Genomic DNA, 9,345 nt, shown 5'->3' on the forward strand with positions numbered 1-9,345 from the left:
TTTAGATCAGGGAGGCCGTTCCTCCCCACCACGCCTCTCCAGGTGTCTCCATCGTTGCCCACGTGGGCGTTGAAGTCTCCCAGCAGAACTACGGAGTCCCCTACTGGAGCCCCATACAGGACTCCATTCAGGGTCTCCAAGAAGGCCGAGTACTCTGAGCTGCTGTTTGGTGCATACGCACAAACAACAGTCAGAGTTTTCCCCCCTACAACCCTTAGGCGCAGGGAGGCGACCCTCTCGTCTACCGGGGTAAACTCCAACACCGCGGCGCTCAGCCGGGGATTTATGAGTATCCCCACACCCGCCCGGCGCCTCACGCCCTCGGCAACTCCGGAGAAGAATAGAGTCCAACCCTTATCCAGGAGTACGGTACCAGAGCTGAGACTGTGCGTGGAGGTAAGCCCCACCAGATCTAACTGATAGCGCTCCACCTCCCTCACAAGCTCCGGTTCCTTTCCCCACAGCGAGGTGACGTTCCACGTCCCCAGAGCCAGCTTCTGCCGCCCGGGTCTGGTTCGTCGAGACCCCTGACCTTCGCTGCCACCCATGTGGCTGCGCACCCGACCCCAACGGGTCTTCCCACAGGTGGTGGGCCCATGGGATGAAGAGAGGGGGGGTGCCACGTAGTTTGTTCGGGCTGTGCCCGACCGGGCTCCGTGGCAAACCCGGCCACCAGGCGCTCGCCATCGAGCCCTCCGTCTGGGCCTAGCTCCAGACGGGGGCCCCGGGCTTCCTCCGGGCCGGGTCACATCTCCTCTTTTTTTGTTCTTCATTGGAGTTTTTTGCAAGCACTTCATACGTTTTCTTTTTATTTTGTTCTACAACACAATTGCATGCTTTAATAAAGTATTGTTTTACCTACCATTACGAGTCTCGTTTGGTCTAATATTTATAGTGCACTGAGCTACATGGAAGACGTCATTTAATTCTTACTGCACCGCTTTATGTATTAAGGATATTTATGAAAAAAAGGCACGTATGTGCTTTATATGTGCTTAATATTTACACTTAACCTGGGTAATTTCGCCAGAACATTAGAAAGTCAAAGTAGTAGGCTACATGCATGCATGTTGAACATTTATTGCATCATTTCATGACCAACAATATCCCGTCACACTTGGTATGGTCCGAGTTGTTCGGCGCCGAACTTAAAAGATTTATATTTGAATGTCAAACATTTTTTAGAGAACTTTAACACGCAAATAATAACTACAATTTTTTGTTAACTCAAAATGTAATTGCCATTGTTTGATTACATGACTATAAATTGCTGTTACACACGACAACCCTCAAACCACCAATACCCCCCCCCCCCCCCCCCCCCCCCCTCACACACGAACCCTTAATGGTTTAACGTGAGTACAGGGCAGAGGGCAGACACTTTGACCTTCAACAAAGAAAGATGAATCCGACATGAAAAAGAAGTGCTGTGTGGAACGACTTTATTTGCGTTAATGATGCCCTGGCGTCATGCAAGGTCTGCAAAAATAAAAACTCTTTTAAAGGAGGCTCGACCGCCAACCTCTACCGCCACCTGAGGACTATGCATCCTACATTGCATGCAAGGCTAACTTTGGAGCAGAGGGGACAGGAGGGCAGGGGCACTGCTGCTCCTGCTGCTGCTGCTCTTGCTGCTGCTCCTGCTGCTGCTGCTGCTCCTGCTACTCCTGCTGCTGCTCCTACTCCTGCTGCAAACCCTGCACCACGAGCCTCAGCGCCACCTTCAGGAACACGCCTGTATGGAGGACAGACCCGGTTGACTGATTTTATTCAAAAGCCAATGCCACCAATGCAGCAAAGGTCAGTTGATGATGCCCTGATGCTAATGTTCACCAAAGACCTCCAGCCCTTTTCCATGGTGGAGGACACAGGCTTCAGGGCATATACCAAGGCCCTCCATCCTTGGTATGTTCCGCCCAGCAGGAAAACCATCTCGAAGATCATCATGCCGAGTCTTTACGAAAAAACCAAAGTGAAGGTTATGGACAAGGTTAGTCAGGCAACCGCAATCTGTTTGACGACGGACGGCTGGACCTCTCGTACCACAACCAGCTTCCTCGCTGTGACTGCACATTTCATTCACGACTTTGAAATGGTCTCTTGCCTGCTGGACTGTATCGAGTTCAGTGAACGCCATACAGCTGCAAACATGGCTGAATTCATGAGAAAGATTGTCATTGAGTGGGGAATTTAGGACAAAATTGTGGCATGTGCGACAGACAATGCAAAAAATATGATCCTCATGGTCAAAGTGCTAGGCTGGACTCACCAACCATGCTTTGCCCACACTCTGAACCTGGTGGTGAAATGTGGTCTGAAGGTCATCTCTGCCACTGTTGGTGGGATTGGAAGACAATCGTGGAGTACTTCCACAAGAGCTGCACATCAGCTAAAAAACTCCACGACACCCTGAAGCAGATGGACCTCCCCGACCTCAAGCTGATCCAAGAGTGTCCGACCCGGTGGAACTCCACGTTCTACATGCTTGAGCGAGTCTATAAGCTTAAGTATGGGGTTATAGCCACTCTGGCACTGGTCAACCCCAAAATGGTTACATTGACCGAAGAAGAATGGTTGGAGGTCTCAGGGGCCTGTGAGGTGCTGAGTGCATTTGAGGACGTCACCAGATAAGTCAGCGCTGATAAGTTCATCAAGTAATAAATAAATATATAGATTAAAAGAGATAAAACAGTTAAAGATAACTATACTAATAAAATACTATTTACATTAACTAGCCAACTAAACTATTTACAAAATTAATGATGACTATGCTACTTAACTATTTACATTAACTAACCAACTAAACTATTTACAAAATTAATGATGACTATGCTACTTAACTATTTACATTAACTAACTAACTAAAATAACTAAACTATTTACAAAACTACTAATCAACTATTTACATTAACCAAAAAACTAAAATAATTAAACTATTAACAAAACTATACATATCCCCACTGCAGGTATGTGACAGCCTCAAAGGTCATTCTTCTGGCAAAGGGGCTACAGAGGGTCACAGAGCGCCACCTCAGGTCAAACCAGTTCAGCCAAACAGAGGTGGAAGCAATGTTGAGAGTCCTCAACATTGAGCTGGCCCACCGTTTCCACAGGCTTGAGCAGGAAGCCCACCTAGCTGAAGCAGCACTTCTGGACCCAAGGTTCAAGAAAATAGCCTTTTCAACCAGCCAAGCTGCCTCTGAGGTGGTAGAGCGCCTCACTCGTGCTGCTGCGCAGGTGTTGAACTCCAACCCAGAGCAGGCTGCAGAGGCTGCAGAAGCAGCAGCAGGGGCCTCAGTCAAGGAGAGCAGTGTCTGGGGAGAATTCGACGATGAAGTCGCCTGTCTGGTGTCTGGGGAGAACTCATCAAATGAAGCTGAAGCGACGCTGGAGATGCACTCCTACCTTGAGGAGCCCATGATGCCTCGCTCATCCAACCCGCTGGCCTGGTGGAAGAGCCGTCAGTTGGTTTACCCACGGTTGACGCAGCTCATGCTGGCAAGGTTGTGCGTTTTGGCAACATCTGTTCCATCCGAGAGGGTCTTCAGCAAGATGGGGATGGTCATCTCCCAGCGGCGGAGCAGGCTCAAGCCTGAAAAGGCCAAGCAAATAATGTTTTTAAATGGAAATTGATTGAATCTAATTTGATTCTATGTTTTATTAGTTCATTGTTCGATTAAATGTTTTCCCCCCAATATGTTTGTTATGTTACATTTTTTAAATATAAAAATTACATATTTATATTTTCCAAGCATACATATTTATAATTTCCATATAGCTCGGGGTCCAGACCAGCCCACTTTTACATTACATACCGTCGAAAAATAGCTGATTCGAACTAGTCTTCAAGATGAATGTGTTTCTAACGCAATTTTAGTAATTTAAATGTTGACACAGTACATATTTGACTATTACATTTAAGAGGAAGCCAAGCTTCCCTTGCAGTCTCAGAGAAATCGCCTTTGGAGCAAAGTAACCAATTAGACCTGTAAAACAGACTTACCAGCAAGGGATGCAGGAACCGGCCTCATCTCTTAGGCCAGCCTAATTTTCTTGCACTGCAGGTCCTATTGTAGAGTAAATGTGGAGATTAGGCTATTAAAATACGGGATAGTTAAATATTTAGGCCTACAGGATAAATATTTAAACGGGAAGACAGCGGGGAATAAGTTAAAATAAGGGAGACATAGTCATTCCAAACTATCGTTCAAGATGTTAGGGTCACTGAAGGAAAATAAAGAAACTAATGCTTACGTTTTTTGTTTGGTGCAAAAGATGTCTGCGAGCCAGGAGGATGTCTTGGTGGTAGCTTGGTGGTAGCTAGTAGCTAGCTATTACAGCACGTGAAATGGTCGAACTGCGTCGGATAGGCCAATGCTACGGAATTTCGCTTTTTTTTGTTTTATCCCCCCTCGTTTCCACCGCGGGGTGCGGTTCGATTCAGTGCGTCTTGGCAGCTCAATTCCGGCTGGCGTTTCGACCGCCACCGGGAAAATTCAGCCTTCCATAAGTGCCACAACAAGCAAGCAATCACGTAAATCCTTCCACTGTCAAACATATTTTGCTCGAGTTTGCGGGCTTTCTCTGTCTGATGTATCTTTGGTCATACCATTAGACGTGGGGCCACTCATATATCCCCCTACATTTCTGAAAATGGACTTGACCTCTGTTTATTGGATAAACGCATTTCCCAATCCCAGGAGTCTTTGCTCCATTCTACGTCAATTCAAGAGCAAACAAAGAAATTAAACTGCAGTTCGTATTTTTTATTTATGACCATGATAGTTCTGTAATGTCTGAATAATGAAGAATTAAATGTATAGTAAAAAATATATACATAAATATAAAACCATGAATGACACATTGAGAGTAAAGCAAGTGGTATAAATATTGGTAGGACGTTCGAATATACAATATAGTATATCTTGTCGATTTTCACGGGGTGTAGAGCCTAGAAGACGCTTACATTTAGCTCAGGGCTGTCTCCCGGGGGGGGGCAGACACCTGTGAGATTCCCCGTCAAATGACGTAACGAACGAATCAAACGAACGAATCGTTATAGTGAACCGAACTGAAAGAACTAGTTCCCGGGTGTCGTGGCAATTTCTCTATTAGATATTGCGTCTGAGACAGATGAGATCTTTAGATGCAAAAAAGCACAATACTTGTAGGCAATTGCTGGTCGCATATATTTGTATTAAAAGTACGAACAAAGATACATCACAACATGCATCAACAAACAACATAACAGGCATACATTACAATAATCTGAGGCCTCAGATGGGAGCTTCTCTCTGCGTGTTACTTCATTCTCTGAAGGTACGCTCCAGAAGTCCACCGAGTGTCTGAATCGATGAGTTCTTATTCCACTGAGAGTTGGGCTCTGGAGGAGGTGTGTCCCCCAAAAAGCCTTTGTGTACCAGATGGTTATCTTTACAACTGCAGCTGTGGGGAATGCCATTGGAGGGGGCAGCGGTCGTGCCATCTAAACCCCTGGCTTTGTTGACGCTAGCCAGGGGGTAGAGGAGCAGGCCCATACATCAAAGGATTGCATGGAGGGTCATTTACAAGACACGAAAACACAGGAACAGGCAGGCAATAAAAATGTATCACTCAACCCTTGACGGTTTACACTTTAAATGACCCGCATGGAGTAGAACGTAGGCCCTATATTAAATTACACAGAATAACAACAAACCTTAAATTCATACATAGACCAAAACAATACAACATGTAGATTTTCCATCACAATCCCCCCTTTGATTATTTTATAATCACAAATTCAAAAATCTATCATGTCCGACCATCAGCACTTCTCCGCTTTTATAGGAGGTTGTTCAGACTATTTATACCACCGTTCGCTTTTACAGAAGGTAGCATAAAATCACCTAACATCACAATCAAGTCATCTGTTTCCATATATTCAAAAATCATAAAAATAAAAACAGAAAAGAAAACCAAATCAAAGAAACAAGGCTACCTTTTAAAAACATTTCTAAACAAAAATATTCTTATTTGATGTGTCCTTAATGCTGCTTCCGTGATACTAACACATGAGTAGTTGGCAACCACTTAATGTTTACTACTCTAAACATTAATTGTCAATCCAGTCAGCATTAATAACACACAGTATAACCCAACATTTAAACGGTATTCCTCTTCTCTTTCCCATTGTCCTTCATGATGTCTCTGAGGGACCTACATGGGGTTTGTTTAATTTTTTTTTTTTTTTAGTAATTATTTCCTTTGGTTTGCTTTAGTATACCCAAGGTTGTTGTTGTGGGCTCCCCATCCCCCCTCTTGACGCATGGACTTTCCCATGCGTCAATTTACCATAATAAGGGAAAGCCCAGGCCTGTAAGCATGGCTTTCTGTTGCAAGCGCACCAAAAACCCTCTACTTTAATTCTGAAAAAAAACAAAAACATTTCTTTAACTTTCAACTTTTCTACTTGTCTTTGATCCTTCAAACTACTTTTCCTAATAACTTTCAAACCTTTCAGATATACTTCTTAGAAACTATCACACACTCATATAGACAGTAATGCTGTGTCTAGTGTGATACTTTCCGTACACTGCTCTTCTCTCCCTCCGCCTGGACACGCCTCCACCTCTCTCTCTGCTTCCTGCCTCTCATCCGCATCACGGGCTGTCCTTTGAAGTGCCTGTCCCCACGTCTCTCCCGTCTCTGAGACCCTCCTTTGTCTCAATGTTCAGGCCACTTCAATGTGGCTACACAGGCACCATGGAGGCCACCACTCTGGTGCTGTTGGTCCTGCTGGACTGTCTCCTTGTGTCGTCCAGCAGACCGTTCCGTAGCTCTTCAGGTGGGCCTCCCATGGTCTGTAACTTCATAAAGTCTGATGCAGAGGAGTTGTGACGTGGGGTATTTGCACTGTATTGGGCCACTGGTCGGGCTGAAAGCAGGAGAAGGAGGAGCGTTGTCCAGGTCCGGATCTATTTGAACAAAACTTGATGCAGATGGGTTATCTTTCTCCCCACCCCTTTCCTTATCTTGTCTTGCCTTACGTTCTCATCTATCTCTTCTCCTTCCATAACACATACTTCTTCCAATCTCTCTCATACGTTCATTAATTCACCTTCTTGCCAAAATATCATAATATAAAAATCTGCATTTTCAATATTAGGCAATACACTTCTGTTGTCCCCATCACGTTGTCAGTCGGGGGTCAGTCGGGGTTAGTCTGGGTCAGTTGGAGTCATGTCATGGTTGTGTGATATGGTTGACCATTAAAATGGTTGTGTTAGATTGTAAAATCGAGTATCCACTGTCTACAATAGCCCGTTGTTTACTATAACCATATATAATAAATATATATAATAACCATATATAATATTACATTTAGCTGATTAGCTCGCTTAAGGCTGGTGAGAACCATACAACAATAATTTGGATGTGGTGCTTGTGTGCGTTGTGTTTGTGTTATGGTGCTTATACCTCCTCCTTGGACCTGTCCTGCTCCGGGGTCCCGTCAATGCGAAATCCCCCCTTCACCTCCGCCTCTTGGATGATTCACTGTCACTTCACGGGAAGGTGCGGTTTCCCAGCCGTCCGCTTCATCGTTTTCCTCATTTCTAATGGGACAATCTTTTAACCAATGATCCTTGGAGCCACAATACAAACAGTCCCGGTTGATTACTCCACGGGACTTTCTCTCTTCTGGCCGGTCGGTTCCTTGGTCTTTGTCGCGACGGGTTGGATTAGGATTCTCCAGGGCCTCCAGTTGGGCGAGCTGGAGCTTCTTGGTTATCTCTTCTTTTCTATTCTTCTCGAACTTTTCTTTCTTCATGAAGAGATTTTCTGCGTGGGTTGCGTGACTTATAATCAAATCAAGTCTGGCGGTACGCCACCCAATGCAGTGTGTCTCTATGAATTCCGATATTTTGTCGGCCAACGCATCCAGGAAAGCCGCGGTGAGATTTTCTTCGTACGGAGTCTGAACCACCCGGTCGGTTGGTACAGGCACTCCCCCGTGGATCTTGAACACTTTTTCAACGCGGTCCATCAAGTCAGCCACCGTCTCGCCTTCTGTTTGTTTGATCTTTCGAATAGCGGTCCAATCTCTAACCATGGGGAACGCCCCCCTGTACGCACAGAGTTGGCGAACTTCGCTGATGGAGGCTTTGTGTTGTTGGACCAACTCTTGAAGGGCTGTGGCGAAGGCAGCCCCCCCCACTACAGATGGGTCTGGGAGCCATTCCGCTATGTCCTTAATGTCACTGGGTCTCCATGCATGGAAAACGTATGCTGGACTGCCATCCTGGGGGTTCAGTACTTCGATCATGGGGAATTGTCCATTCATCACGTCCCCGTGTTGAGTAGTTGGGGAGAACGCCATTCCCTGGTTTCTCAAGCGGCTGGCGACGGGCTCCCGCTTGGTCGGTGTGGCCGTCGCCTGCTGTGGAGCATTCCTCTGGCTACGAGTTGCAGGCCTATCTCCTGCCGTGCTGCAATCGGGTGCTTTCTCCTCATCTTTGAGGTCAGGGTAGAGATTGTCCGATGATGCAGCTTCAGGGGCGTTGTCATACGGGGGAGGAGAAGGGGGATTCGCACGCGGTCCGCCGGTGCAGTCCAGGTCCGGGTCTATATCTCGGGTGACATTGAGATTAAAAATCCCTACACTCTCTACGCTCTCTGTCCCTGGCTGATTTTTTTTCCTATCCTGGCCCTCTCTTTCCCACAAATAAAACGCACACCAACATAGTTTGGAACTTTTCTTTTTCATTTCAATCGTCTCTCTAACTCCTGTAATCGTTTTAAGCTAAAACTCCCCATTTCAGGAAGGCCCAGTTTGCACCAATATTTTAAACCCTCCAGAGCCGCTTCACCATGCTTCTCCAACATCACCTTCGCAGGTCCCGTTATCTCTGTTTTTCCAGATTTGTTCCCCATATTTTAGATCCTTTTACACTAGTTATTATTTTACAAATTATCTAATATCGCCGAAACCTCCTTGTTACTACACACATATACATATATTTATTAATGAATACCTATTATTATTATTTATATATATATGTGACCCCAACAGCGCATAACGGGTTTCCCTTTACCGTTTTGACAGACCCTCCTGCCCTTTCTGTTACATATATAACATATAGTTCATATATTGACGGAACTTTACCGGAGTTGCTTTACCGTATGTTCCTATAACAAAGTTCGAACGTGGCCGATTTGTTCGAATATACGTTTTCAAAACAGTATATACCGTTTTAGTAACGGATTTTCTGTAGCTTAAAGGTATTTTCAAGCTACAGAAGTATTGAGATCTCACCTGCTCGAATTCTTTTGTTTCCTTCTGGATACCGTACTGAAGAAGCCTTA

At 45.4% G+C, this 9,345-nt stretch overlaps 1 long non-coding RNA gene across 1 annotated transcript; it reads right to left on the minus strand.

Moving 5' to 3' along the window:
• Window positions 1–3,276: 3,276 nt before the first annotated feature.
• LOC130378500 (uncharacterized) lies at window positions 3,277–4,559 on the minus strand. Its single transcript, XR_008894725.1, has 4 exons — window positions 4,255–4,559; window positions 4,004–4,067; window positions 3,406–3,592; window positions 3,277–3,314 (listed from the first exon to the last, which is right to left on the minus strand). It is a non-coding gene; the product is annotated as an uncharacterized LOC130378500 (long non-coding RNA).
• Window positions 4,560–9,345: the final 4,786 nt, after the last annotated feature.

This window comes from Gadus chalcogrammus, unplaced genomic scaffold (assembly GCF_026213295.1).
Source record: "Gadus chalcogrammus isolate NIFS_2021 unplaced genomic scaffold, NIFS_Gcha_1.0 GACHA082, whole genome shotgun sequence".
In the NCBI taxonomy this organism is placed as follows: Eukaryota; Metazoa; Chordata; class Actinopteri; order Gadiformes; family Gadidae; genus Gadus; species Gadus chalcogrammus.